The 27,075-nt window shown below is 46.3% G+C and overlaps 7 non-coding genes and 47 pseudogenes across 7 annotated transcripts; all 54 read left to right on the top strand.

The window, feature by feature from the left end:
* The first annotated feature begins 166 nt into the window (after positions 1-166).
* On the top strand, positions 167-285 carry LOC148258463 (5S ribosomal RNA; annotated as a pseudogene).
* A 209-nt stretch (positions 286-494) lies between these two features.
* Positions 495-613, top strand: LOC148258462 (5S ribosomal RNA; annotated as a pseudogene).
* Positions 614-817: 204 nt separating this feature from the next.
* On the top strand, positions 818-936 carry LOC148258461 (5S ribosomal RNA; annotated as a pseudogene).
* A 209-nt stretch (positions 937-1,145) lies between these two features.
* LOC148258460 (5S ribosomal RNA) lies at positions 1,146-1,264 on the top strand (annotated as a pseudogene).
* Positions 1,265-1,827: 563 nt separating this feature from the next.
* Positions 1,828-1,946, top strand: LOC148258459 (5S ribosomal RNA; annotated as a pseudogene).
* A 204-nt stretch (positions 1,947-2,150) lies between these two features.
* On the top strand, positions 2,151-2,269 carry LOC148258458 (5S ribosomal RNA; annotated as a pseudogene).
* A 204-nt stretch (positions 2,270-2,473) lies between these two features.
* On the top strand, positions 2,474-2,592 carry LOC148258457 (5S ribosomal RNA; annotated as a pseudogene).
* Positions 2,593-2,797: 205 nt separating this feature from the next.
* LOC148258456 (5S ribosomal RNA) lies at positions 2,798-2,916 on the top strand (annotated as a pseudogene).
* A 205-nt stretch (positions 2,917-3,121) lies between these two features.
* LOC148258455 (5S ribosomal RNA) lies at positions 3,122-3,240 on the top strand (annotated as a pseudogene).
* Positions 3,241-3,446: 206 nt separating this feature from the next.
* On the top strand, positions 3,447-3,565 carry LOC148258454 (5S ribosomal RNA; annotated as a pseudogene).
* Positions 3,566-3,772: 207 nt separating this feature from the next.
* LOC148258453 (5S ribosomal RNA) lies at positions 3,773-3,891 on the top strand (annotated as a pseudogene).
* A 562-nt stretch (positions 3,892-4,453) lies between these two features.
* LOC148258452 (5S ribosomal RNA) lies at positions 4,454-4,572 on the top strand. Its single transcript, XR_015820968.1, has one exon. It is a non-coding gene; the product is annotated as a 5S ribosomal RNA (ribosomal RNA).
* A 560-nt stretch (positions 4,573-5,132) lies between these two features.
* On the top strand, positions 5,133-5,251 carry LOC148258451 (5S ribosomal RNA; annotated as a pseudogene).
* A 206-nt stretch (positions 5,252-5,457) lies between these two features.
* On the top strand, positions 5,458-5,576 carry LOC148258450 (5S ribosomal RNA; annotated as a pseudogene).
* A 206-nt stretch (positions 5,577-5,782) lies between these two features.
* Positions 5,783-5,902, top strand: LOC148258449 (5S ribosomal RNA; annotated as a pseudogene).
* Positions 5,903-6,135: 233 nt separating this feature from the next.
* Positions 6,136-6,254, top strand: LOC148258448 (5S ribosomal RNA; annotated as a pseudogene).
* Positions 6,255-6,812: 558 nt separating this feature from the next.
* Positions 6,813-6,931, top strand: LOC148258447 (5S ribosomal RNA; annotated as a pseudogene).
* Positions 6,932-7,135: 204 nt separating this feature from the next.
* Positions 7,136-7,254, top strand: LOC148258446 (5S ribosomal RNA; annotated as a pseudogene).
* Positions 7,255-7,460: 206 nt separating this feature from the next.
* Positions 7,461-7,579, top strand: LOC148258445 (5S ribosomal RNA). The gene has a single exon (XR_015819872.1). It is a non-coding gene; the product is annotated as a 5S ribosomal RNA (ribosomal RNA).
* Positions 7,580-7,784: 205 nt separating this feature from the next.
* On the top strand, positions 7,785-7,903 carry LOC148258444 (5S ribosomal RNA; annotated as a pseudogene).
* An 883-nt stretch (positions 7,904-8,786) lies between these two features.
* Positions 8,787-8,905, top strand: LOC148258443 (5S ribosomal RNA; annotated as a pseudogene).
* Positions 8,906-9,115: 210 nt separating this feature from the next.
* LOC148258442 (5S ribosomal RNA) lies at positions 9,116-9,234 on the top strand (annotated as a pseudogene).
* A 209-nt stretch (positions 9,235-9,443) lies between these two features.
* LOC148258441 (5S ribosomal RNA) lies at positions 9,444-9,562 on the top strand (annotated as a pseudogene).
* A 564-nt stretch (positions 9,563-10,126) lies between these two features.
* On the top strand, positions 10,127-10,245 carry LOC148258440 (5S ribosomal RNA; annotated as a pseudogene).
* Positions 10,246-10,808: 563 nt separating this feature from the next.
* Positions 10,809-10,927, top strand: LOC148258439 (5S ribosomal RNA; annotated as a pseudogene).
* Positions 10,928-11,130: 203 nt separating this feature from the next.
* On the top strand, positions 11,131-11,249 carry LOC148258438 (5S ribosomal RNA; annotated as a pseudogene).
* Positions 11,250-11,810: 561 nt separating this feature from the next.
* On the top strand, positions 11,811-11,928 carry LOC148258437 (5S ribosomal RNA; annotated as a pseudogene).
* Positions 11,929-12,132: 204 nt separating this feature from the next.
* On the top strand, positions 12,133-12,251 carry LOC148258436 (5S ribosomal RNA; annotated as a pseudogene).
* Positions 12,252-12,814: 563 nt separating this feature from the next.
* On the top strand, positions 12,815-12,936 carry LOC148258435 (5S ribosomal RNA; annotated as a pseudogene).
* Positions 12,937-13,492: 556 nt separating this feature from the next.
* On the top strand, positions 13,493-13,611 carry LOC148258434 (5S ribosomal RNA). The gene has a single exon (XR_015820123.1). It is a non-coding gene; the product is annotated as a 5S ribosomal RNA (ribosomal RNA).
* A 204-nt stretch (positions 13,612-13,815) lies between these two features.
* On the top strand, positions 13,816-13,934 carry LOC148258433 (5S ribosomal RNA; annotated as a pseudogene).
* A 918-nt stretch (positions 13,935-14,852) lies between these two features.
* On the top strand, positions 14,853-14,971 carry LOC148258432 (5S ribosomal RNA; annotated as a pseudogene).
* Positions 14,972-15,175: 204 nt separating this feature from the next.
* On the top strand, positions 15,176-15,294 carry LOC148258431 (5S ribosomal RNA; annotated as a pseudogene).
* A 915-nt stretch (positions 15,295-16,209) lies between these two features.
* Positions 16,210-16,328, top strand: LOC148258430 (5S ribosomal RNA). Its single transcript, XR_015820597.1, has one exon. It is a non-coding gene; the product is annotated as a 5S ribosomal RNA (ribosomal RNA).
* A 206-nt stretch (positions 16,329-16,534) lies between these two features.
* On the top strand, positions 16,535-16,653 carry LOC148258429 (5S ribosomal RNA; annotated as a pseudogene).
* A 209-nt stretch (positions 16,654-16,862) lies between these two features.
* On the top strand, positions 16,863-16,981 carry LOC148258428 (5S ribosomal RNA; annotated as a pseudogene).
* Positions 16,982-17,187: 206 nt separating this feature from the next.
* On the top strand, positions 17,188-17,306 carry LOC148258427 (5S ribosomal RNA; annotated as a pseudogene).
* A 561-nt stretch (positions 17,307-17,867) lies between these two features.
* Positions 17,868-17,986, top strand: LOC148258426 (5S ribosomal RNA; annotated as a pseudogene).
* A 235-nt stretch (positions 17,987-18,221) lies between these two features.
* Positions 18,222-18,340, top strand: LOC148258425 (5S ribosomal RNA; annotated as a pseudogene).
* A 561-nt stretch (positions 18,341-18,901) lies between these two features.
* On the top strand, positions 18,902-19,020 carry LOC148258424 (5S ribosomal RNA; annotated as a pseudogene).
* A 555-nt stretch (positions 19,021-19,575) lies between these two features.
* Positions 19,576-19,694, top strand: LOC148258423 (5S ribosomal RNA). Its single transcript, XR_015820007.1, has one exon. It is a non-coding gene; the product is annotated as a 5S ribosomal RNA (ribosomal RNA).
* Positions 19,695-20,576: 882 nt separating this feature from the next.
* Positions 20,577-20,695, top strand: LOC148258422 (5S ribosomal RNA; annotated as a pseudogene).
* A 209-nt stretch (positions 20,696-20,904) lies between these two features.
* On the top strand, positions 20,905-21,023 carry LOC148258421 (5S ribosomal RNA; annotated as a pseudogene).
* A 239-nt stretch (positions 21,024-21,262) lies between these two features.
* LOC148258420 (5S ribosomal RNA) lies at positions 21,263-21,381 on the top strand. The gene has a single exon (XR_015820646.1). It is a non-coding gene; the product is annotated as a 5S ribosomal RNA (ribosomal RNA).
* A 560-nt stretch (positions 21,382-21,941) lies between these two features.
* Positions 21,942-22,060, top strand: LOC148258419 (5S ribosomal RNA; annotated as a pseudogene).
* Positions 22,061-22,623: 563 nt separating this feature from the next.
* On the top strand, positions 22,624-22,742 carry LOC148258418 (5S ribosomal RNA; annotated as a pseudogene).
* A 206-nt stretch (positions 22,743-22,948) lies between these two features.
* On the top strand, positions 22,949-23,067 carry LOC148258417 (5S ribosomal RNA; annotated as a pseudogene).
* A 236-nt stretch (positions 23,068-23,303) lies between these two features.
* On the top strand, positions 23,304-23,421 carry LOC148258416 (5S ribosomal RNA; annotated as a pseudogene).
* Positions 23,422-23,625: 204 nt separating this feature from the next.
* On the top strand, positions 23,626-23,744 carry LOC148258415 (5S ribosomal RNA; annotated as a pseudogene).
* A 461-nt stretch (positions 23,745-24,205) lies between these two features.
* LOC148258414 (5S ribosomal RNA) lies at positions 24,206-24,324 on the top strand (annotated as a pseudogene).
* Positions 24,325-24,883: 559 nt separating this feature from the next.
* LOC148258413 (5S ribosomal RNA) lies at positions 24,884-25,002 on the top strand. The gene has a single exon (XR_015820978.1). It is a non-coding gene; the product is annotated as a 5S ribosomal RNA (ribosomal RNA).
* Positions 25,003-25,562: 560 nt separating this feature from the next.
* LOC148258412 (5S ribosomal RNA) lies at positions 25,563-25,681 on the top strand (annotated as a pseudogene).
* Positions 25,682-25,885: 204 nt separating this feature from the next.
* Positions 25,886-26,004, top strand: LOC148258411 (5S ribosomal RNA; annotated as a pseudogene).
* Positions 26,005-26,567: 563 nt separating this feature from the next.
* On the top strand, positions 26,568-26,686 carry LOC148258410 (5S ribosomal RNA; annotated as a pseudogene).
* The last annotated feature ends 389 nt before the right edge of the window (positions 26,687-27,075 follow it).

The following is a 27,075-nucleotide window of genomic DNA, read 5'->3' as shown; positions in this document are numbered from 1 at the left end:
GGAACTATGGTCAGCGGGTTTATACGCAAATGTGAGTCAAGAATCAGGGGCATTTTAATCGATATTAGAACGAGAAGGAGAGGTGCAGTGTGAACGCACAATGAAACAAATGATGGGAGGGGGGGAGGGAAGAAGGAGTGTATGTATTTTCGGCACGAAATTAAACAGGTGCGGTCACACCAGCACAAATGCACCAAATCCCATCAGAACTCCGCAGTTAAGTGTGCTTTGGCGAAAGTAGTACAATGATGGGTTACGTCCTGGGAAGTTCTCGTGTTGCACCCATTTTCTTTTTTTCAGATGTGCCGTTCGACGTTACGCGCGACTTTAATTATGGTCCGCAGATTTATTCGCAAATGTGAGTCACGGTGCTGTGGTATTTTACTTTATATTTGAACGAGAACGACAGGTGTAGTGCGCACGTACAAGGAAACAAATGACGGGAGGGGGAAGAAAGGAGAAGGAGTTTATGTATTTGCAGCGCAGAATTAAACTTGTGCGGTCATACCAGCACTAATGCACCGGATCCCATTAGAACTCCGCAGTTAAGTGTGCTTGGGGGACAGTAGTACTCGGATGGGTGACCTCTTGGGAAGTCCTCGTGTCGCACCAATTTTTTTTCAGACGGGTCGTTCGACGTTACGCGCGACTGGAACTATAATCCGCTAGTTTATACGCAAATGTGAGTCAAGAATCTGTGACATTTTAATCGATATTAGAACGAGAATGAGAGGTGTAGTGTGAATGCACAAGGAAACAAATGATGGGAGGGGGGGAGGGAAGAAAGAGTGTACGTATTTTCAGCCCGAAATTAAACAGGTGCGTTCACACCAGCACAGATGCACCGGATCCCATCAGAACTCCGCAGTTAAGTGTGCTTTGACGAAAGTAGTACAATGATGGGTTACCTCCTGGGAAGTTCTCGAGTTGCACCCATTTTCTTTTTTTCAGATGTGCCGTTTAACGTTACGCGCGACTTTAATTATGGTCCGCAGATTTATTCGCAAATGTGAGTCACGGCGATGTGGCATTTTACTTGATATTTGAACGAGAACGAGAGGTGCAGTGCGCACGCACAAGGAAACAAATGATGGGATGGGGAAGAACGGAGAAGTAGTTTATGTATTTGCAGCGCAAAATTAAACGGGTGCGATCAAACCAGCACTAATGCACCGTATTCCATCAGAACTCCACAGTTAAGTGTGCGTGGGCGAGAGTAGTACTCGGATGGGTGACCTCCTGGGAAGTCCTCGCGTCGCACTAATTTTTTTTTTCAGACGGGTCGTTCGACGTTACGCGCGACTGAAACTAGGGTCCACTGGTTTATACGCAAATGTGAGTTAAGAAGCAGGGGCATTTTAATCGATATTAGAACGAGAAGGAGAGATGCAGAGTGCACGCACAAGGAAACAAATGACGGGAGGGGGGATGGAGGGAGAAAAAGTTTATGTATTTGCAGTGCAGAATGAAACATGAGCAATCATACCAGCACCAATGCAACGGATTCTATCAGAACTCCGCAAGTTAAGGGTGCTTGGGCGAGAGTAGCACTAGGATGGGTGACCTCCTGCGAAGTCCTTATATTTCACCCATTTTCTTAGGAAGTCCTCATGTTGCACCCATTTTTTTACAGATGATTCTTTTGACTTTACGCGCGACTTGAATTATGGTCCTCAGGTTTATTCGCAAATGTGAGTCACGGCGCTGTAGCATTTTACTTGATATTAGAACGAGAACGGGAGGTGCAGTGCACACGCACAAGGAAACAAATTACGGGAGGGGGAAGAAAGGGGAATGAGTTTATGTATTTGCAGCGCGAAATTAAACAGGTGCGATCACACCAGCATTAATGCACCGGATCCCATCAGAACTCCGCAGTTATGTGTGCTTGGGCGAGATTAGTACTCGGATGGCTGACCTCCTGGGAAGTCCTCGTGTCGCACCAATTTTTTTCAGACGGGTCGTTCGACGTTACGCGCGTCTGGAACTAGGGTCCGCTAGTTTATACGCAAATGTGAGTGAAGAAGCAGGGGCATTTTAATCGATATTAGAACGAGAATGAGAGGTGAAGTGTGAACGCAAAAGGAAACAAATGACGGGAGGGGGAAGAAAGGAGAAGGAGTGTATGTATTTGCAGTGCGAAATTAAATAGGTGCGATCATACCAGCCCTAAAGCTCTGGATCCCATCAGAACTCCGCAGTTAAGTGTGCTTGGGCGAGAGTAGTACTCGGATGGGTGACCACTTGGGAAGCCCTAGTGTTGCACCAATTTTATTCAGATGGGTTGTTCGACGTTACGCGCGAATGGAATTATAAACCACTGGTTCATTTGCAAAGGTGAGTCACGTTGCCGAGGCATATTACTTGATATTAGAACGAGAAAGAGAGATGCAGAGTTCACGCACAAGGAAACAAATGACGGGAGGGGGAAGAAAGGAGAAGGAGTTTATGTATTTGCAGCGCGAAATTAAACAGGTGCGATCATACTAGCACTAATACAACCGATCCCATCATAACTCCGCAGTTAAGTGTGCTTGGGCGAGAGTAGTACTCGGATGGGTGACCACTTGGGAAGTTCTTGTGTTGCACCCATTTTTTTGCAGATGATTCTTTCAACGTTACGCGCGACTTGAATTTTGGTCCTCAGGTTTATTCGCAAATGTGAGTCACGGCGTCGTAACATTTTACTTGATATTAAAATGAGCACGGGAGGTACAGTGCGCACGCACAAGGAAACAAATGACGGGAGGGGGAAGAAAGGAGAAGGAGTTTATGTATTTGCAGCGCGAAATTAAACGAGTGCGATCATACCAGCACTAATGCAACGGATCCCATCATAACTCCGCAGTTAAGTGTGCTTGGGCGAGAGTAGTACTCGGATGGGTGACCACTTGGGAAGTTCTTGTGTTGCACCCATTTTTTTGCAGATGATTCTTTCGACGTTACGCGCGACTTGAATTTTGGTCCTCAGGTTTATTCGCAAATGTGAGTCACGGCGTCGTAACATTTTACTTGATATTAAAATGAGCACGGGAGGTACAGTGCGCACGCACAAGGAAACAAATGACGGGAGGGGGAAGAAAGGAGAAGGAGTTTATGTATTTGCAGCGCGAAATTAAACGAGTGCGATCATACCAGCACTAATGCAACGGATCCCATCATAACTCTGCAGTTAAGTGTGCTTGGGCGAGAGTAGTACTCGGATGGGTGACCTTCTGGGAAGTTCTCGTGTCGCACAAATTTTTTTTCAGACGAGTCGTTCGACGTTACGCGCAACTGGAACTATGGTCCACTTGTTTATACGCAAATGTGAGTCAAGAAGCAGGGGCATATTAATCGATATTAGAACGAGAAAAAGAGGTGCAGTGTGAACGCACAAGGAAACAAATGATGGGAGGGGGGAGGGAAGGAGAAGGAGTGTATGTATTTTCAGCACGAAATTAAACAGGTGTTATCACACCAGCACAAATATACCGGATCCCATCAGAACTCCGCAGTTAAGTGTGCTTTGGCGAAAGTAGTACAAGGATGGGTTACCTCCTGGGAAGTTCTCGTGTTGCACCCATTTTTTTTTTCAGATGTGCCATTCGACGTTACGCGCGACTTTAATTATAGTCTGCAGATTTATTCGAAAATGTGAGTCACTGCGCCGTGGCATTTTACTTGATATTTATATGAGAACGACAGGTGCAGTGCACACGCACAAGGAAACAAATGACGGGAAAGGGAAGAAAGGAGAAGGAGTGTGCGTATTTGCAGCGCGAAATTAAATAGGTGCCATCATACCAGCACTAATGCACCATATCCCATCAGAACTTAGCAGTTAAGTGTGCTTGGGCGGGAGTAGTACTCGGATTGGTGACCTCCTGGGAAGTCCTCGTGTTGCACCCATTTTATTTCGGATGGATCGTTCGACGTTACGCGCGAATGCAATTATATACCGCTGGTTCATTCGCAAAGGTGAGTCACGATGCCAGGGCATTTTACTTGATATTAGAACAAGAAGGAGAGATGCAGAGTGCACGCACAAGGAAACAAATGACGGGAGAGGGGATGGAGGGAGAAAGAGTGTATGTATTTGCAGCGCAGAATAAAACATGAGCGATCATACCAGCACCAATGCAACGGAGTCTATCAGAACTCCGCAAGTTAAGGGTGCTTGGGCGAGAGTAGCACTAGGATGGGTGACCTCATGCAAAGTCCTTATATTAAAACCTATTTTCTTAGGAAGTCCTCGTGTTGCACCCATTTTTTTGCAGATGATTCTTTCGACGTTACGCGCGACTTGAATTATGGTCCTCAGGTTTATTCGCCAATGTGAGTCACGACACCGTAGCATTTTACTTAATATTAGAACGAGCACGGGAGGTGCAGTGCGCACGCACAAGGAAATAAATGACGGGAGGGGGAAGAAAGGAGAAGGAATTTATGCATTTGCAGCGCAGAATTAAACGGGTGCGATTATACCAGCACTAATGCACCGGATCCCATCAGAACTCCGCAGTTAAGTGTGCTTGGGCGAGAGTAGTACTCGGATGGGTGACCTCTTGGGAAGTCCTCGTGTCGCACCAATTTTTTTTCAGACGAGTCGTTCGACGTTACGCGCGACTGGAACTAGGGTCCGCTGGTTTATACGCAAATGTGAGTCAAGAAGTAGGGGCATTTTAATCGATATTAGAAGGAGAAGAAGAGGTGCAGTGTGAACGCACAAGGAAACAATTGATGGGAGGGGGAGGGAAGGAGAAGGAGTGTATGTATTTTTAGCACGAAATGAAACAGGTGCGATCATACCAGCACTAATGCAACTGATTCTATCAGAACTCCGTAGGTAAGGGTGCTTTGGCGAGAGTAGTACTAGCATGGGTTACCTCCTGCGAAGTCCTTATATTTCACCCATTTTCTTGTGAAGTCCTCGTGTTGCACCCATTTTTTTTGCAAATGATTCTTTCGACGTTACGCGCGACTTGAATTATGGTCCTCAGGTTTATTCGCAAATGTGAGTCACGGAGCCGTGACATTTTACTTGATATTAGAACGAGAACGAGAGGTGCAGTGCGCACGCACAAGGAAACAAATGACGGGAGGGGGAAGAAAGGGGAATGAGTTTATGTATTTGCAGCACGAAATTAAACAGGTGCGATCATACCAGCACTAATGCACCGGATCCCATCAGAACTCCGCAGTTATGTGTGCTTGGGCGAGATTAGTACTCGGATGGGTGACCTCCTGGGAAGTACTCGTGTCGCACTAATTTTTTTTTCAGACGGGTCGTTCGACGTTACGCACGTCTGGAACTAGAGTCCGCTGGTTTATACGCAAATGTTAGTCAAGAAGCAGGGGCATTTTAATCGATATTAGAACGAGAATGAGAGGTGAAGTGTGAACGCACAAGGAAACAAATGACCAGAGGGGGAAGAAAGGAGAAGGAGTGTATGTATTTGCAGCGTGAAATTAAACAGGTGTGATGATACCAGCAGTAAAGCTCCGGATCCCATCAGAACTCCGCAGTTAAGTGTGCTTGGGCGGGAGTAGTACTCGGATGGGTGACCACTTGGGAAGCACTCGTGTTGCACCAATTTTTTTTCGGATGGGTTGTTCGACGTTACGCGCGAATAGAATTATAAACCGCTGGTTCATTTGCAAAGGTGAGTCACGGTGCCGGGGCATATTACTTGATATTAGAACGAGAAAGAGAGATGCAGAGTGCACGCACAAGGAAACAAATGACGGGAGGGGGGATGGGAGGAGAAAGAGTGTATGTATTTGCAGTGCAGAATGAAACATGAGGGATCATACCAGCACTAATGCAACGGATTCTATCAGAACTCCGCAGTTAAGGGTGCTTGGGCGAGAAAAGTACTCGGATGGGTGACCTCCTGCGAAGTCCTTATTTTCACCCATTTTCTTGGGAGGTCTTCGTGTTGCACCCATATTTTTGTAGATGATTCTTTCGACGTTACGCGCGACTTGATTTATGGTCCGCATGTTTATTCGCAAATGTGAGTCACGGCACCGTGGCATTTTACTTGATATTAGAACTAGTACGGGAGGTGCAGTGCGCACGCACAAGGAAACAAATGACGGGAGGAGGAAGAAAAGAGAAGGAGTGTATGTATTTGAAGCGCAAAACTAAACAAGTGGCATCATACCAGCACTAATGCACCGGATCCCATCAGAACTCCGCAGTTATGTGTGCTTGGGCGAGATTAGTATTCGGATGGGTGACCTCTTGGGAAGTACTCGTGTCGCACCAATTTTTTTTTAGACGGGTCGTTCGACGTTACGCGCGACTGGAACTGGGGTCCGCTGGTTTATACGCAAATGTGAGTCAAGAAGCAGGGGCATTTTAATCGATATTAGAAAGAGAAGAAGAGGTGCAGTCTGAACGCACAAGGAAATAATTGATGGGAGGGGGAGGGAAGGAGAAGGAGTGTATGTATTTTCAGCACGAAATGAAAAGGTGCGATCATACCAGCACTAATGCAACGGATTCTATCAGAACTCCGTAGGTAAGGGTGCTTTGGCGAGAGTAGGACTAGCATGGGTTACCTCCTGCGAAGTCCTTATATTTCACCCATTTTCTTGTGAAGTCCTCGTGTTGCACCCATTTTTTTGCAAATGATTCTTTCGACGTTACGCGCGACTTGAATTATGGTCCTCAGATTTATTCGCAAATGTGAGTCACGGTGCCGTGACATTTTACTTGATATTAGAACGAGAACGGGAGGTGCAGTGCGCACGCACAAGGAAACAAATGACGGGAGGGGGAAGAAAGGGGAATGAGTTTATGTATTTGCAGCACGAAATTAAACAGGTGCGATCATACCAGCACTAATGCACCGGATCCCATCAGAACTCCGCAGTTATGTGTGCTTGGGCGAGATTAGTATTCGGATGGGTGACCTCTTGGGAAGTACTCGTGTCGCACCAATTTTTTTTTCAGACGGGTCGTTCGACGTTACGCACGTCTGGAACTAGAGTCCGCTGGTTTATACGCAAATGTTAGTCAAGAAGCAGGGGCATTTTAATCGATATTAGAACGAGAAGGAGAGGTGCAGTGTGAACGCACAAGGAAACAAATGATGGGAGGGGGGAGGGAAGAAGGAGTGTATGTATTTTCAGCACGAAATTAAACAGGTGCGGTCAGACCAGCACAAATGCACCGGATCCCATCAGAACTCCGCAGTTAAGTGTGCTTTGGCGAAAGTAGTACAATGATGGGTTACCTCATGGGAAGTTCTCGTGTTGCACCCATTTTTTTTTCAGATGTGCCGTTCGACATTACGCGCGACTTTAATTATTGTCCGCAGATTTAATCGCAAATGTGAGTCACGGCGCCGTGACATTTTACTTGATATTTGAACGAGAACGAGAGGTGCAGTGCGCACGCACAAGGAAACAAATGACGGGAGGGGGAAGAAAGGGGAATGAGTTTAGGTATTTGCAGCGCGAAATTTAACAGGTGCGATCATACCAGCACTAATGCACCGGATCCCATCAGAACTCCGCAGTGAAGTGTGCTTGGGCGAGATTAGTAGTCGGATGGGTGACCTCCTGGGAAGTCCTCGTGTCGCACCCATTTTTTTGCAGATGATTCTTTCGACGTTAGGCGCGACTTGAATTTTGGTCCGCTGGTTTATACGCAAATGTCAGTCAAGAAGCAGGGGCATTTTAATCGATATTAGAACGAGAATGAGAGGTGAAGTGTGAACGCACAAGGAAACAAATGACGGGAGGGGGAAGAAAGGAGAAGGAGTGTATGTATTTGCAGCGCGAAATTAAACAGGTTCGATCATACCAGCACTAATGCAACGGATTCTATCAGAACTCCGCAGTTAAGTGTGCTTGGGCGAGAGTAGCACTCGGATGGGTGACCACTTGGGAAGCCCTCGTGTTGCACCTATTTTTTTTCGGATTGGTTTTTCGACGTTACGCGAGAATAGAATTATAAACCGCTGGTTCATTTGCAAAGGTGAGTCACGGTGCCGGGGCATATTACTTGATATTAGAATAAGAAAGAGAGATGCAGAGTGCACGCACAAGGAAACAAATGACGGGAGGGGGGATGGGAGGAGAAAGAGTGTATGTATTTGCAGTGCAGAATGAAACTTGAGGGATCATACCAGCACTAATGCAACGGATTCTATCAGAACTCCGCAGTTAAGGGTGCTTGGGCGAGAAATGTACTCGGATGGGTGACCTCCTGCGAAGTCCTTATATTTCACCCATTTTCTTGGGAAGTCCTCGTGTTGCACCCATCTTTTTGCATATGATTCTTTCGACGTTACGCGCGACTTGATTTATGGTCCGCAGGTTTATTCGCAAATGTGAGTCACGGCGCCGTGGCATTTTACTTGATATTAGAACGAGTACAGGAGGTGCAGTGCGCACGCACAAAGAAACAAATGACGGGATGAAGAAGAAAAGAGAAGGAGTGTATGTATTTGAAGCGCAAAATTAAACAAGTGGCATCATACCAGCACTAATGCACTGGATCCCATCAGAAATCTGCAGTTAAGTGTGCTTGGTCGAGAGTTGTACTCGGATGGGTGACCTCTTTGGAAGTCCTCGTATCGCAACAATTTTTTTTCAGATGGGTCGTTCGACGTTACGCGCGACTGGAACTATGGTCCGCTGGTTTATACGCAAATGTGAGTCAAGAATCAGGGGCTTTTTAATCGATATTAGAACGAGAAGGAGAGGTGCAGTGTGAACGCACAAGGAAACAAATGATGGGAGGGGGGGAGGGAAGATGGAGTGTATGTATTTTCATCACGAAATTAAACAGGTGCGGTCACACCAGCACAAATGCACCGGATCCCATCAGAATTCCGCAGTTAAGTGTGCTTTGGCGAAAGTAGTACAATGATGGGTTACCTTCTGGGAGGTTCTCGTGTTGCACCCATTTTCTTTTTTTTTAGATGTGCCGTTCGACGTTACGCACGACTTTAATTATGGTCCGCAGATTTATTTGCAAATGTGAGTCACGGCACCGTGGCATTTTACCTGATATTTGAACGAGAACGAGAGGTGCAGTGCGCGCGCACAAGGAAACAAATGACGGGAGGGGGAAGAAAGGAGAAGGAGTTTATGTATTTGCAGCGCGAAATTAAAGAGGTGCGATCATACCAGCATAAATGCACCGGATCCCATCAGAACTCCGCAGTTAAGTGTGCTTTGGCGAAAGTAGTACAATGATGGGTTACCTCCTGGGAAGTTCTCGTGTTACACCCATTTTCTTTTTTTCAGATGTGCCGTTCGACGTTACGCGCGACTTTAATTATGGTACGCAGATTTATTCGCAAATGTGAGTCACGGCGCCGTGACATTTTACTTCATATTTGAACGAGAACGAGAGGTGCAGTGCGCAAGCACTAGGAAACAAATGACGGGAGGGGGAAGAAAGGAGAAGGAGTTTATGTATTCGCAGCGCAAAATTAGAAATGTGCGATCATACTAGCACTAATGCACCGGATCCCATTAGAACTCCGCAGTTAAGTGTGATTCGGCGAGAGTAATACTCGGATGGGTGACCTCCTGGGAAGTCCTCTTGTCGCACTAATTTTTTTTAGACGGGTCGTTCGACGTTACGCGCGACTGGAACTAGGGTCCCCTGGTTCATACGCAAATGTGAGTCAAGAAGCAGGGGCATTTTAATCGACATTAGAACGAGAAGGAGAGATGCAGAGTGCACGCACAAGGAAACAAATGACGGGAGGGGGGATGGAGGGAGAAAAAGTGTATGTATTTGCAGTGCAGAATGAAACATGAGCAATCATACCAGCACCAATGCGACGGATTCTATCAAAACTCCGCAAGTTAAGGGTGCTTGGGCGAGAGTAGCACTAGGATGGGTGACCTCCTGCAAAGTCCTTATATTTCACCAATTTTCTTAGGAAGTCCTCGTGTTGCACCCATTTTTTTGCAGATGATTCTTTCTTTCGACGATACGCGCGACTTGAATTATGGTCGTCAGGTTTATTCGCAAATGTGAGTCACGGCACCGTAGCATTTTACTTTATATTAGAAGGAGCACGGGAGGTGCAGTGCGCACGCACAAGGAAACAAATGACGGGAGGGGGAAGAAAGGGGAAGGAGTTTATGTATTTGCAGCGCGGAATTAAACGAGTGCGATCATACCAGCACTAATGCACCAGATCTCATCAGAACTCCGCAGTTAAGTGTGCTTGGGCAAGAGTAGTACTCGCATGGGTGACCTCCTGGGAAGTCCTCGTGTCGCACAAATTTTTTTTCAGATGGGTCGTTCGACGTTACGCGCGACTGGAACTGGGGTCCGCTGGTTTATACGCAAATGTGAGTCAAGAAGCAGAGCCATTTTAATCGATATTAGAACGAGAAGGAGAGGTGCAGTGTGAATGCACAAGGAAACAATTGATGGGAGGGGGAGGGAAGGAGAAGGAGTCTATGTATTTTCAGCACGAAATGAAACAGGTGCGATCATGCCAGCACTAATGCAACGGATTCTATCAGAACTCCGTAGGTAAGGGTGCTTGGGCGAGAGTAGTACTAGCGTGGGTTACCTCCTGCGAAGTCCTTATATTTCACCCATTTTCTTGTGAAGTCCTCGTGTTGTACCCATTTTCTTTTTTTCAGATGTGTCGTTCGACGCTACGCGCGACTTTAATTATGGTCCACAAATTTATTTGCAAATGTGAGTCACGGCGCCGTGGCATTTTACGTGATATTTGAACGAGAACGAGAGGTGCAGTGCGCACGCACAAGGAAATAAATGACGGGAAGGGAAAGAAAGGAGAAGGAGTTTATGTATTTGCAGCGCGAAATTAAACCGGTGCGATCATACCAGCACTAATGCACCGGATCCCATCAGAACTCTACAGTTTAGTGTGCTTGGGCGAGATTAGTACTCGGATGGGTGACCTCATGGGAAGTCCTCGTGTCGCACCAATTTTTTTTTCAGACGGGTCGTTCGACTTTACGCGCGTCTGGAACTAGGGTCCGCTGGTTTATACGCAAATATGAGTCAAGAAGCAGGGGCCTTTTAATCGCTATTAGAACAAGAATGTGAGGTGAAGTGTGAACGCACAATGAAACAAATGACGGGAGGGGGAAGAGAGGAGGAGTGTTTGTATTTACAGCGCAAAATTAAACTTATGCAATCATACCAGCACTAAAGCCCCGGATCCCATCAGAACTCTACAGTTAAGTGTGCTTGGGCGAGAGTAGTACTCGGATGGGTGACCACTTGGGAAGCCCTCGTGGTGCACCTATTTTTTTTCGGATGGGTTGTTAGACGCTACCCGCGAATGGAATTATAAACCGCTGGTTCATTTGTAAAGGTGAGTCACGGTGCCGGGGCATATTACTTGATATTAGAACGAGAAAGAGAGATGCAGAGTGCACGCACAAGAAAACAAATAACGGGAGGGGGGATGGAATGAGAAAGAATGTATGTATTTGCAGTGCAGAATGAAACATGAAGGATCATACCAGCACTAATGCAACGGATTCTATCAGAACTCCGTAGTTAAGGGTGCTTGGGCGAGAAAAGTACTCGGATGGGTGACCTCCTGCGAAGTCCTTATATTTCACCCATTTTCTTGGGAGATCCTTGTGTTGCACCCATCTTTTTGCAGATGATTCTTTCGACGTTACGGGCGACTTGATTTATGGTCCGCAGGTTTATTCGCAAATGTGAGTCACGGCGCCGTGGCATTTTACTTGATATTAGAAGGAGTACGTGTGGTGCAGTGCACACGCACAAGGAAACAAATGACGGGAGGAGGAAGAAAAGAGAGAGAGTGTATGTATTTGAATCGCAAAATTAAACAAGTGGCATCATACCCGCACTAATGCACTGGATCCCATCAGAACTCTGCAGTTAAGTGTGCTTGGGCGAGAGTAATACTCGGATGGGTGACCTCTTGGAAAGTCCTCGTATCGCAACAATTTTTTTTCAGATGGGTTGTTCGACGTTACGCGCGACTGAAACTATGGTCCGCTGGTTTATACGCAAATGTGAGTCAAGAATCAAGGGCATTTTAATCGATATTAGAACGAGAAGGAGATGTGCAGTGTGAACGCACAAGGAAACAAATGATGGGAGGGGGAGAGGGAAGAAGGAGTGTATGTATTTTCGGCACGAAATTAAACAGGTACGGTCACACCAGCACAAATGCATCGGATCCCATCAGAACTCTGCAGTTAAGTGTGCTTTGGCGAAAGTAGTACAATGATGGGTTACCTCCTGGGAAGTTCTCGTGTTGCACCCATTTTCTTTTTTTTAGATGTGCCGTTCGACGTTACGCCCAACTTTAATTATGGTCCGCAGATTTATTCGCAAATGTGAGTCACGGCGACGTGGCATTTTACTTGATATTTGAACGAGAACGAGAGGTGCAGTGCGCATGCACAAGGAAACAAATAACGGGAGGGGGAAGAAAGGAGAAGGAGTGTATGTATTTGCAGCGCGAAATGAAACAGGTGCGATCATACCAGCACTAATGCAACGGATTCTATCAGAACTCCGTAGGTAAGGGTGCTTGGGCGAGAGTAGTACTAGCATGGGTTACCTCCTGCGAGGTCCTTATATTTGACCCATTTTCTTGTGAAGTCCTCGTGTTGCACCTATTTTTTTTCAGATGATTCTTTAAACATTACGCGCGACTTGTATTATGCTCCTCAGGTTTATTCGCAAATGTGAGTCACGGCGCTGTACCATTTTACTTGATATTAGAACGAGAACGGGAGGTGCAGTGCGCACGCACAAGGAAACAAATGACGGGAGGGGAAAGAAACCGGAATGAGTTTATGTATTTGCAGCACAAAATTAAACAATTGCGATCATACCAGCACTAATGCACCGGATCCAATCAGAACTCCGCAGTTAAGTGTGCTTGGGCGAGATTAGTACTCGGATGGGTGACCTCTTGGGAAGTCCTCGTGTCAAACCAATTGTTTTTCAGACGGGTCGTTCGACGTTACGCGCGTCTGGAACTAGGGTCCGTTGGTTTATACGCAAATGTGAGTCAAGAAGCTGGGGCATTTTAAACAATATTAGTACGAAAAGGAGAGGTGCAGTGTGAACGCACAAGGAAATAATTGATGGGAGGGGGAGGGAAGGAGAAAAAGTGTATGTATTTGCAGCGCAAAATGAAACAGGTGCGATCATACCAGCACTAATGCAACGGATTCTATCAGAACTCCGTAGGTAAGGGTGCTTGGGCGAGAGTAGTAATAGCATGGGTTACCTCCTGCGAAGTCCTTATATTTCACCCATTTTCTTAGGAAGTACTCGTGTTGCACCCATTTTTTTGCAGATGATTCTTTCGACGATACGCGCAACTTGAATTATGGTCCTCAGGTTTATACGCAAATGTGAGTCACGGCACCGTAGTATTTTACTTGATATTAGAACGAGCACGGGAGGTGCAGTGCGCACGTACAAGGAAACAAATGACGGGAGGGGAAAGAAAGGAGAAGGAGTTTATGTACTTGCAGCACAGAATTAAGCGGGTGCGATCATACCAGCACTAATGCACTGGATCCCATCAGAACTCTGCAGTTAAGTGTGCTTGGGCGTGAGTAGTACTCGGATGGGTGACCTCATGGGAAGTTCTCGTGTCGCACTAATTTTTTTTCAGACGGGTCGTTCGACGTTACGCGCGACTGGAACTATGGTCCACTGGTTTATACGCAAATGTGAGTCCAGAATTAGGGGCATTTTAATCGATATTAGAACGAGAAGGAGAGGCGCAATGTGAACGCACAAGGAAACATATGATGGGAGGGGGGGAGGGAAGAAGGAGTGTATGTATTTTCAGCACGAAATTAAACAGGTGCGGTCACACCAGCACAAATGCACCGGATCCCATCAGAACTCCGCAGTTAAGTGTGCTTTGGCGAAAGTAGTACAATGATGGGTTACCTCTTGGGAAGTTCTCGTGTTGCACCCATTTTCTTTTTTTCAGATGTGCCGTTCGACGTTACGCGCGACTTTAATTATGGTCCGCAGATTTATTCGCAAATGTGAGTCACGGCGCCGTGGGATTTTACTTGATATTTGAACGAGAACGATAGGTGCAGTGCGCACGCACAAGGAAAAAAATCACGGGAGGGGGAAGAAAGGATAAGGAGTTTATGTATATGCAGCACGAAATGAAACAGGTGCGATCATACCAGCACTAATGCGACGGATTCTATCAGAACTCCGAAGGTAAGGGTTCTTGGACGAGAGTAGTACTAGCATGGGTTACCTCCTGGGAAGTCCTTATATTTCATCCATTTTCTTGTGAAGTCCTCGTGTTGCACCCATTTTTTTGCAGATGATTCTTTCGACGTTACGCGCGACTTGAATTTTGGTCCTCAGGTTTATTCAAAAAATGTGAGTCATGGCGCTGTACCATTTTACTTGATATTAAAACGAGAACGGGAGGTTCAGTGCGCACGCACAAGGAAACAAATTACGGGAGGGGGAAGAAAGGAGAAGCAGTTTATGTATTTGCAGCGCGAAATGAAACAGGTGCGATCATACCAGCACTAATGCAACGGATTCTATCAGAACTCCGTAGGTAAGGGTGCTTGGGCGAGAGTAGTAATAGCATGGGTTACCTCCTGCGAAGTCCTTATATTTCACCCATTTTCTTAGGAAGTACTCGTGTTGCACCCATTTTTTTGCAGATGATTCTTTCGACGATACGCACAACTTGAATTATGGTCCTCAGGTTTATACGCAAATGTGAGTCACGGCACCGTAGTATTTTACTTGATATTAGAACGAGCACGGGAGGTGCAGTGCGCACGTACAAGGAAACAAATGACGGGAGGGGAAAGAAAGGAGAAGGAGTTTATGTACTTGCAGTGCGGAATTAAGCGGGTGCGATCATACCAGCACTAATGCACTGGATCCCATCAGAACTCTGCAGTTAAGTGTGCTTGGGCGTTAGTAGTACTCGGATGGGTGACCTCATGGGAAGTCCTCGTGTCGCACTAATTTTTTTTCAGACGGGTCGTTCGACGTTACGCGCGACTGGAACTATGGTCCCCTGGTTTATACGCAAATGTGAGTCCAGAATTAGGGGCATTTTAATCGATATTAGAACGAGAAGGAGAGGCGCAATGTGAACGCACAAGGAAACATATGATGGGAGGGGGGGAGGGAAGAAGGAGTGTATGTATTTTCAACACGAAATTAAACAGGTGCGGTCACACCAGCACAAATGCACCGGATCCCATCAGAACTCCGCAGTTAAGTGTGCTTTGGCGAAAGTAGTACAATGATGGGTTACCTCCTGGGAAGTTCTCGTGTTGCACCCATTTTCTTTTTTTCAGATGTGCCGTTCGACGTTACGCGCGACTTTAATTATGGTCCGCAGATTTATTCGCAAATGTGAGTCACGGCGCCGTGGGATTTTACTTGATATTTGAACGAGAACGATAGGTGCAGTGCGCACGCACAAGGAAAAAAATCACGGGAGGGGGAAGAAAGGATAAGGAGTTTATGTATATGCAGCACGAAATGAAACAGGTGCGATCATACCAGCACTAATGCGACGGATTCTATCAGAACTCCGAAGGTAAGGGTTCTTGGACGAGAGTAGTACTAGCGTGGGTTACCTCCTGGGAAGTCCTTATATTTCATCCATTTTCTTGTGAAGTCCTCGTGTTGCACCCATTTTTTTGCAGATGATTCTTTCGACGTTACGCGCGACTTGAATTTTGGTCCTCAGGTTTATTCAAAAAATGTGAGTCATGGCGCTGTACCATTTTACTTGATATTAAAACGAGAACGGGTGGTTCAGTGCGCACGCACAAGGAAACAAATTACGGGAGGGGGAAGAAAGGAGAAGCAGTTTATGTATTTGCAGCGCGAAATGAAACAGGTGCGATCATACCAGCACTAATGCAACGGATTCTATCAGAACTCCGTAGGTAAGGGTGCTTGGGCGAGAGTAGTAATAGCATGGGTTACCTCCTGGGAAGTCCTTATATTTCCCTTACCCTGGGAAGTACTCGTGTTGCACCCATTTTTTTGCAGATAATTCTTTCGACGTTACGCGCAACTTGAATTATGGTCCTCAGGTTTATACGCAAATGTGAGTCACGGCGCTGTAGCATTTTTCTTGATATTAGAACGAGCACGGGAGGTGCAGTGCGCACGTACAACGAAACAAATGACGGGAGGGGAAAGAAATGAGAAGGAGTTTATGTACTTGCAGCGCGGAATTAAGCGGGTGCGATCATACCAGCACTAATGCACTGGATCCCATCAGAACTCTGCAGTTAAGTGTGCTTGGGCGTGAGTAGTACTCGGATGGGTGACCTCATGGGAAGTCCTCGTGTCGCACTAATTTTTTTTTTCAGACGGGTCGTTCGACGTTACGCGCGACTGGAACTAGGGTCCACTCGTTTATACGCAAATGTGAGTCCAGAATTAGGGGCATTTTAATCGATATTAGAACGAGAAGGAGAGGCGCAATGTGAACGCACAAGGAAACATATGATGGGAGAGGGGGAGGGAAGAAGGAGTGTATGTATTTTCAGCACGAAATTAAACAGGTGTGGTCACACCAGCACAAATGCACCGGATCCCATCAGAACTCCGCAGTTAAGTGTGCTTTGGCGAAAGTAGTACAATGATGGGTTACCTTCTGGGAAGTTCTCGTGTTGCACCCATTTTCTTTTTTTCAGATGTGCCGTTCGACGTTACGCGCGTCTTTAATTATGGTCCGCAGATTTATTCGCAAATGTGAGTCACGGCGCCGTGGGATTTTACTTGATATTAGAACGAGAATGAGAGGTGAAGTGTTAACGCACAAGGATACAAATGACGGGAGGGAGAAGAAAGGAGAAGGAGTGTATGTATTTGCAGCGTAAAATTAAACAGGTGCGATCATACCAGTACTAAAGCTCCGGATCCCATCAGAACTCTGCAGTTAAGTGTGCTCGGGCGAGAGTAGTACTCGGATGGGTGACCACCTGGGAAGCCCTCGTGTTGCTCCTATTTTTTTTCGGATGGGTTGTTTGACGGTACGCGCGAATGGAATTATAAACCGCTGGTTCATTTGCAAAGGTGAGTCACGGTGCCGGGGCATATTACTTGATATTAGAACGAGAAAGAGAGATGCAGAGTGCACGCACAAGGAAACAAATGACGGGAGGGGCGATGGAAGGAGAAAGAGTTTATGTATTTGCAGCGCAAAATTAAACGGTTGCGATCATAGCAGCACTAATGCACCGGATCCCATCAGAACTCCGCAGTTAATTGTGCTTGGGCGAGAGTAGTACTCGGATGGGTGACCTCCTGGGAAGTCCTCGTGTCACACTAATTTTTTTTTTAGACGGGTCGTTCGACGTTAAGCGCGACTGGAACGAGGGTCCACTAGTTTATACGCAAATGTGAGTCAATAAGCAGGGGCATTTTAATCGATATTAGAACGAGAATGAGAGGTGAAGTGTTAACGCACAAGGATACAAATGACGGGAGGGAGAAGAAAGGAGAAGGAGTGTATGTATATGCAGCACGAAATGAAACAGGTGCGATCATACCAGCACTAATGCGACGGATTCTATCAGAACTCCGTAGGTAAGGGTTCTTGGACGAGAGTAGTACTAGCATGGGTTACCTCCTGGGAAGTCCTTATATTTCATCCATTTTCTTGTGAAGTCCTCGTGTTGCACCCATTTTTTTGCAGATGATTCTTTCGACGTTACGCGCGACTTGAATTTTGGTCCTCAGGTTTATTCAAAAAATGTGAGTCATGGCGCTGTACCATTTTACTTGATATTAAAACGAGAACGGGAGGTTCAGTGCGCACGCACAAGGAAACAAATTACGGGAGGGGGAAGAAAGGAGAAGTAGTTTATGTATTTGCAGCGCGAAATGAAACAGGTGCGATCATACCAGCACTAATGCAACGGATTCTATCAGAACTCCGTAGGTAAGGGTGCTTGGGCGAGAGTAGTACTAGCATGGGTTACCTCCTGGGAAGTCCTTATATTTCACCCATTTTCTTGTGAAGTCCTCGTGTTGCACCCATTTTTTTGCAGATAATTCTTTCGACGTTACGCGCGACTTGAATTATTGTCCTCAGGTTTATACGCAAATGTGAGTCACGGCACCGTAGCATTTTACTTGATATTAGAACGAGAACGGGAGGTGCAGTGCGCACGCACAAGGAAACAAATGAGGGGAGGGGGAAGAAAGGGGAATGAGTTCATGTATTTGCAGCGCGAAATTAAACAAGTGCGATCATACCAGCACTAATGCACCGGATTCCATCAGAACTCCGCAGTGAAGTGTGCTTGGGCGAGATTAGTACTCGGATGGGTGACCTCCTGGGAAGTCCTCGTGTCGCACCAATTTTTTTTCAGACGGGTCATTCGACGTTACGCGCGTCTGGAACTAGGGTCCGCTGGTTTATACGCAAATGTGAGTCAAGAAGCAGGGGCATTTTAATCGATATTAGAACGAGAAAAAGAGATGCAGAGTGCACGCACAAGGAAACAAATGACGGGAGGGGGGGTGGAGGGAGAAAAAGTGTATGTATTTGCAGCGCAGAATGAAACATGAGCAATCATACCAGCATCAATGCAACGGATTCTATCAGAACTCTGCAAGTTAAGGGTGCTTGGGCGAGAGTAGCACTAGGATGGGTGACCTCCTGCGAAGTCCTTACATTTCACCCATTTTCTTAGGAAGTTCTCGTGTTGCACCCATTTTTTTGCAGATGATTCTTTCGACGATACACGCGACTTGAATTATGGTCCTCAGGTTTATTCGCAAATGTGAGTCACGGCACCGTAGTATTTTACTTGATATTAGAACTAGCACGGGAGATGCAGTGCGCACGCACAAGGAAACAAATGACGGGAGGGGCAAGAAAGGAGAAGGAGTTTATGTATTTGCAGCGCGAAATTAAACTGGTGTGATCATGCCAGCACTAATGCACCGGATCCCATCAGAACTCCGCAGTTAAGTGTGCTTGGGCGAGACTAGTACCCGGATGGGTGACCTCCTGGGAAGTCCTCTTGTTGCACCAATTTTTTTTCAGACGGGTCGATGTTACGCGCGACTGGAACTAGGGTCCGCTGGTTTATACTCAAATGTGAGTCAAAAAGCAGGGGCATTTTAATCGATATTAGAGCGAGAATGAGAGGTGCAGTGTGAACGCACAAGGAAACAATTGATGGGAGGGGGAGGGAAGGAGAAGGAGTGTATGTATTTTCAGCACGAAATGAAACAGGTGCGATCATACCAACACTAATGCAACGGATTCTATCAGAACTCCGTAGATAAGGGTACTTGAGCGAGAGTAGTACTAGCATGGGTTATCTCCTGCGAAGTCTTTATATTTCACCAATTTTCTTGTGAAGTCCTCGTGTCGCACCAATTTTTTTTCAGACGGGTTGTTCGATGTTACGCGCGTCTGGAACTAGGGTCCGCTAGTTTATACGCAAATGTGAGTCAAGATTCAGGGGCATTTCAATCGATATTAGAACAAGAATGAGAGGTGAAGTGTGAACGCACGAGAAAACAAATGACTTGAGGGGGAAGAGAAGAGAAGGAGTGTATGTATTTGCAGCGCAAAATTAAACAGGTGCGATCATACCAGCACTAAAGCTCCGGATCCCATCAGAACTCCGCAGTTATGTGTGCTCGGGCGAGAGTAGTACTCGGATGGGTGACCACCTGGGAAGCCCTCGTGTTGCACCTATTTTTTTTCGAATTGGTTGTTCGACGTTACGCGCGAATGGAATTATAAACCGCTGGTTCATTTGGAAAGGTGAGTCACGGTGCCGGGGCATATTACTTGATATTAGAACGAGAAAGAGAGATGCAGAGTGCACGCACAAGGAAACAAATGACGGGAGGGGGGATGGAGGGAGAAAAAGTGTATGTATTTGCAGCGCAGAATGAAACATGAGCAATCATACCAGCACCAATGCAATGGATTCTATCAGAACTCCGCAGTTAAGGGTGCTTGGGCGAGAAAGGTACTCGGATGGGTGACCTCCTGCGAAGTCCTTATATTTCACCCATTTTCTTGGGAGGTCCTCGTGTTGCACCCATCTTTTTGTATATGATTCTTTCGACGTTACGCGCTACTTGATTTATGGTCCGCAGGTTTATTCGCAAATGTGAGTCACGACGCCGTGGCATTTTACTTGATATTAGAACGAGTACGGGAGGTGCAGTCCGCACGCACAAGGAAACAAATGACGGGATGAGGAAGAAAAGAGAATGAGTGTATATATTTGAAGCGCAAAATTAAACAAGTGGCATCATACAAACACTACTGCACTGGATCCCATTAGAACTCTGCAGTTAAGTGTGCTTGGGCGAGAATAGTACTCGGATGGGTGACCTCTTGGGAAGTCCTCGTATTGCAACAATTTTTTTTCAGATGGGTCGTTCGACGTTACGCACGACTGGAACTTTGGTCCGCTGGTTTATACGCAAATGTGAGTCAAGAATCAGGGGCATTTTAATCGATATTAGAATGAGAAGGAGAGGTGCAGTGTGAAAGCACAAGGAAACAAATGATGGGAGGGGGGAGGGAAGAAGGAGTGTATGTATTTTCAGCACGAAATTAAACAGGTGCGGTCACACCAGCACAAATCCACCGGATCCCTTCAGAACTCCGCAGTTAAGTGTGCTTTGACGAAAGTAGTACAATGAGGGGTTAACTCCTGGGAAGTTCTCGTGTTGCACCCATTTTCTTTTTTTTAGATGTGCAGTTCGACGTTACGGGCGACTTTAATTATGGTCCGCAGATTTATTCGCAAATGTGAGTCACGGCACCGTGGTATTTTACTTGATATTTGAACGAGAACGAGAGGTACAATGCGCACGCACAAGGAAACAAATGACGGGAAAGGGAAGAAAGGAGAAGGAGTTTATGTATTTGCAGCGTTGAATTAAACGGGTGCGATCATACCAGCACTAATGCACCGGATCCCATCAGAACTCCGCAGTTAAGTGTGCTTGGGCGAGAGTAGTACTCGAATGGGTGACCTCCTGGGAAGTCCTTATATTTCACCCATTTTCTTGTGAAGTTCTCGTGTTGCACCCATCTTCTTTTTTTCAGATATGCCATTCGACGTTACGCGCGACTTTAATTATATTCCGCAGATTTATTCGCAAATGAGAGTCACGGCACCGTGGCATTTTACTTGATATTTGAACGAGAACGAGAGGTGCAGTGCGCACGCACAAGGAAACAAATGACGGGAGGGGGAAGAAAGGAGAAGGAGTTTATGTATTTGCAACGTTAAATTAAACGGGTGCGATCATACCAGCACTAATGCACCGGATCCCATCAGAACTACGCAGTTAAGTGTGCTTGGGCGAGAGTAGTACTCGGATGGGTGACCTCTTGGGAAGTCCTCGTGTCGCACCAATTTTTTTTTAGACGGGTCGTTCGACGTTACGCGCGACTGGAACTAGGGTCCGCTGGTTTATACGCAAATGTGAGTCAAGAAGCAGGGGCATTTTAATCGATATTAGAATGAGAATGAGAGATACAGAGTGCACGCACAAAGAAACAAATGACGGGAGGGGGGATGGAGGGAGAAAAAGTGTATGTATTTGCAGTGCATAATGAAACATGAGCAATCATACCAGCACCAATGCAACGGATTCTATCAGAACTCCGCAAGTTAAGGGTGTTTGGGCGAGAGTAGCACTAGGATGGGTGACCTCCTGCGAAGTCCTTATATTTCACCCATTTTCTTAGGAAGTCCTCGTGTTGCTCCCATTTTTTTACAGATGATTCTTTCGACGATACGCGCGACTTGAATTATGGTCCTCAGGTTTATTCGCAAATGTGAGTCACGGCACCGTAGCATTTTACTTGATATTAGAACGAGCACGGGAGTGCAGTGCGCGCGCACAAGGAAACAAATGACGGGAGACGGAAGAAAGGAGAAGGAGTTTATGTATTTGCAGCGCAAAATTAAACAAGCGCGATCATAACAGCACAAATGCAGCGGATCCCATCAGAACTCCGCAGTTAAGTGTGCTTGGGCGAGAGTAGTACTCGGATGGGTGACCTCTTGGGAAGTCCTCGTGTCGTACTAATTTTTTTTTTCAGACGGGTCGTTCGACGTTACGCGCGACTGGAACTAGGGTCCACTGGTTTATACGCAAATATGAGTCAAGAAGCAAAGGCATTTTAATCGATATTAGAACGAGAAGGAGAGATGCAGTGTGCACGCACAAGGAAACAAATGACGGGAGGGGGGATGGAGGGAGAAAAAGTGTATGTATTTGCAGCGCAGAATGAAACATGAGCAATCATACCAGCACCAATGCAACGGATTCTATCAGAACTCTATAAGTTAAGGGTGCTTGGGCGAGTGTAGCACTAGGATGGGTGACCTCCTGCGAAGTCCTTATAATTCACCCATTTTCTTAGGAAGTTCTCGTGTTGCACCCATTTTTTTGCAGATGATTCTTTCGATGATACGCACGACTTGAATTGTGGTCCTCAGGTTTATTCGCAAATGTGAATCACGGCACCGTAGCATTTTACTTGATATTAGAACGAGCACGGGAGGTGCAGTGCGCACGCACAAGGAAATAAATGACGGGAGGGAAAAGAAAGGGGAAGGCGTTTATGTATTTGCAGCACGGAATTAACTGGGTGCGATCATACCACCACTAATGCACCGGATCCAATCAGAACTCCGCAGTTAAGTATGCTTGGGCGAGAGTAGTACTCGGAAGGGTGACCTCTTGGGAAGTCCTCGTGTCGCAACAATTTTTTTTTCAGACGGGTCGTTCGACGTTACGCGCGACTGGAACTAGGGTCCGCTGGTTTATTCGTATTTGTGAGTCAAGAAGCAGGGGCATTTTAATCGATATTAGAACGAGAATGAGAGGTAGTGTGTGAACGCACAAGGAAACAATTGACGGGAGGGGGAAGAAAGGAGAAGGAGTATATGTTTTTGCAGCGCGAAATTAAACAGGAGCGATTATACCAGCACTAAAGCCCCGGATCCCATCAGAACTCCGCAGTTAAGTGTGCTTGGGCGAGAGTAGTACTCGGATGGGTTACCTCCTGCGAAGTCCTTATATTTCACCCATTTTCTTGGGAGGTCCTCGTGTTGCACCCATCTTTTTGCAGATGATTCTTTCGACGTTACGCGCGACTTGATTTATGGTCTGCAGGTTTATTCGCAAATGTGAGTCACGGTGCAGTGGCATTTTACTTGATATTAGAACGAGTACGGGAGGTGCAGTGCGCACGCACAAGGAAACAAATTACGGGAGGAGGAAGAAAAGAGAAGGAGTGTACGTATTTGAAGCACAAAATTAAACAAGTGGCATCATACCAGCACTAATGCACTGGATCCCATCAGAACTCTGCAGTTAAGTGTGCATGGTCGAGAGTAGTACTCGGATGGATGACCTCTTGGGAAGTCCTCGTATCGCAACAATTTTTTTTCAGATGGGTCGTTCGACATTACGCGCAACTGGAACTATGGTCCGCTGGTTTATACGCAAATGTGAGTCAAGAATCAGGGGCATTTTAATCGATATTAGAACGAGAAGGAGAGGTGCAGTGTGAACGCACAAGGAAACAAATGATGGGAGGGGGGGAGGGAAGAAGGAGTGTATGTATTTTCAGCACGAAATTAAACAGGTGCGGTCACACCAGCACAAATGCACCGGATCCCATCAGAACTCCACAGTTAAGTGTGCTTTGGCGAAAGTAGTACAATGATGGGTTACCTCCTGGTAAGTTCTCGTGTTGCACCCATTTTCTTTTTTTCAGATATGTCGTTCGACGTTACGCGCGACTTTAATTATGGTCCACAGATTTATTCGCAAATTTGAGTCACGGCGCCGTAGCATTTTACTTGATATTTAAACGAGAACGAGAGGTTCAGTGCAGTGCGGACCATCAGAACTCCGTAGGTAAGGGTGCTTCGGCGAGAGTAGTACTAGCATGGGTTACCTCCTGCGAAGTCCTTATATTTCACTCATTTTCTTGTGAAGTCCTCGTGTTGCACCCATTTTTTTGCAGATGATTCTTTCGACGTTATGCGCGACTTGAATTATGGTCCTCAGGTTTATTCGCAAATGTGAGTCACGACACCGTAGTATTTTACTTGATATTAGAACGAGCACGGGAGGTGCAGTGCGCACGCATAAAGAAACAAATGACGGGAGGGGGAAGAAAGGAGAAGGAGTTTATCTATTTGCAGCGCAAAATTAAATGGGTGTGATCATACCAACACTATTGCACTGGATCCCATCAGAACTCCGCAGTTAAGTGTGCTTGGACGAGAGTAGTACTTGGATGGGTGACTTCCTGGGAAGTCCTTGTGTCGCACCAATTTTTTTTCAGACGGGTCATTTGACATTACGCGCGACTGGAACTATGGTCCGCTGGTTTATACGCAAATGTGGGTCAAGAATCAGGGGTATTTTAATCGATATTAGAACGAGAAGGAGAAGTGCAGTGTGAACGCACAAGGAAACAAATGATGGGAGGGGGGGAGGGAAGAAGGAGTGTATGTATTTTCAGCACGAAATGAAACAGGTGCGATCATACCAGTACTAATGCAACGGATTCTATCAGAACTCCGTAGGTAAGGGTGCTTGGGCGAGAGTAGTACTAGCATGGGTTACCTCCTGCGAAGTCCTTATATTTCACCCATTTTCTTGTGAAGTCCTCGTGTTGCACCCATTTTTTTTGCAAATGATTCTTTCGACGTTACACGCGACTTGAATTATGGTCCTCAGGTTTATTCGCAAATGTGAGTCATGGCGCCGTGGCATTTTACTTGATATTAGAACGAGAACGGGAGATGAAGTGCGCACGCACAAGGAAACAAATGACGGGAGGGGGAAGAAAGGGGAATGAGTTTATGTATTTGCAGCGCGAAATTAAACAGGTGCGATCATACCAGCACTAATGCACCGGATCCCATCAGAACTCCGCAGTTAAGTGTGCTTGGGCGGGAGTAGTACTCGAATGGGTGACCACTTGGGAAGCCCTCGTGTTGCACCAATTATTTTTCGGATGGGTTGTTCGACGTTACGCGCGAATGGAATTATAAACCGCTGGTTCATTTGCAAAGGTGAGTCACGGTGCCGGGGCATATTACTTGATATTAGAACGAGAAAGAGAGATGCAGAGTGCACGCACAAGGAAACAAATGATGGGAGGGGGGATGGGAGGAGAAAGAGTGTATGTATTTGCAGTGCAGAATGAAACATGAGGGATCATACCAGCACTAATGCAACGGATTCTATCAGAACTCCGCAGTTAAGGGTGCTTGGGCGAGAAAAGTACTCGGATGGGTGACCTCCTGCGAAGTCCTTATATTTCACCCATTTTCTTGGGAGGTCCTCGTGTTGCACCCATCTTTTTGCAGATGATTCTTTCGACGTTACGCGCGACTTGATTTATGGTCCTCAGGTTTATTCGCAAATGTGAGTCACGGCACCGTGGTATTTTAATTGATATTAGAACGAGCACGGGAGGTGCAGTGCGCACGCACAAGGAAACAAATGACGGGAGGGGGAAGAAAGGAGAAGGAGTTTATGTATTTGCAGCGTGGAATTAAACGGGTGCGATCATACCAGCACTAATGCACTGGATCCCATCAGAACTCTGCAGTTAAGTGTGCTTGGGCGAGAGTAGTTCTCGGATTGGTGACCACCTGGGAAGTCCTCGTGTCGCACAAATTTTTTTTCAGACAGGTCGTTCGACGTTACGCACTACTGGAACTATGGTCCGCTGGTTTATACGCAAATGTGAGTCAAGAATGAGGGGCATTTTAATCGATATTAGAACGAGAAGGAGAGGTGCAGTGTGAACGCACAGGGAAACAAATGATGGGAGGGGGGGAGGGAAGAAGGAGTGTATGTATTTTCAGCACGAAATTAAACAGGTGCGGTCACACCAGCACAAATGCACCGGATCCCATCAGAACTCCGCAGTTAAGTGTGCTTTGGCGAAAGTAGTACAATGATGGGTTACCTCCTGGGAAGTTCTCGTGTTGCACCCATTATCTTTTTTTCAGATGTTCCGTTCGACGTTACGCGCGACTTGAATTATGGTCCGCAGATTTATTCGCAAATGTGAGTCACGGCGCCGTGGCATTTTACTTGATATTTGAACGAGAACAAGAGTTGCAGTGCGCACGCACAAGGAAACAAATGACGGGAGGGCGAAGAAAGGAGAATGAGTCTATGTATTTGCAGCGCGAAATGAAACAGGTGCGATCATACCAGCACTAATGCAATGGATTCTATCAGAACTCCGTAGGTAAGGGTGCTTAGGTGAGAGTAGTACTAGCATGGGTTACCTCCTGCGAAATCCTTATATTTCACTCATTTTCTTGTGAAGTCCTCGTGTTGTACCCATTTTTTTGCAGATAATTCTTTCGACGTAACGCGCGATTTGAATTATGGTCCTATGGTTTATTCGCATATGTGAGTCACGGTGCTGTAGTATTTTACTTGATATTAGAATGAGAACAGGAGGTGCAGTGCGCACGCACAAGGATACAAATGACGGGAGGGGGAAGAAAGGGGAATGAGTTTATGTATTTGCAGCGCGGAATTAAATGTGTGCGATCATACTAGCACTAATGCAACGGATCTCGTCAGAACTCCGCAGTTAAGTGTGCTTGGGCGAGAGAAGTACTCATATGGGTGACCTCCTGGGAAGTCCTCGTGTCGCACCAATTTTTTTTCAGACCGGTCGTTCGACGTTACGCTCGACTGGAACTGGGGTCCACTGGTTTATACGCAATTGTGAGTCAAGAAGCAGGGGCATTTAATCGATATTAGAACGAGAAGGAGAGGTGCAGTGTGAACACACAAGGAAACAATTGATGGGAGGGGGAGGGAAGGAGAAGGAGTGTATGTATTTTCAGCACGAAATGAAACAGGTGCGATCATACCAGCACTAATGCAACGGATTCTATCAGAACTCCGTAGGTAAGGGTGCTTGGGCGAGAGTTGTACAAGCATGGGTTACCTCCTGCGAAGTCCTTATATTTCACCCATTTTCTTGTGAAGTCCTCGTGTTGCACCCATTTTTTTGTAGATGATTCTTTCGACGTTACGCGCGA

The sequence above is a fragment of the Carica papaya genome, chromosome 5 (genome assembly GCF_054855325.1).
Source record: "Carica papaya isolate Zhongbai chromosome 5, ASM5485532v1, whole genome shotgun sequence".
Lineage (NCBI taxonomy): Eukaryota > Viridiplantae > Streptophyta > Magnoliopsida > Brassicales > Caricaceae > Carica > Carica papaya.
This window is presented reverse-complemented; position numbering and strand designations above follow the sequence as displayed.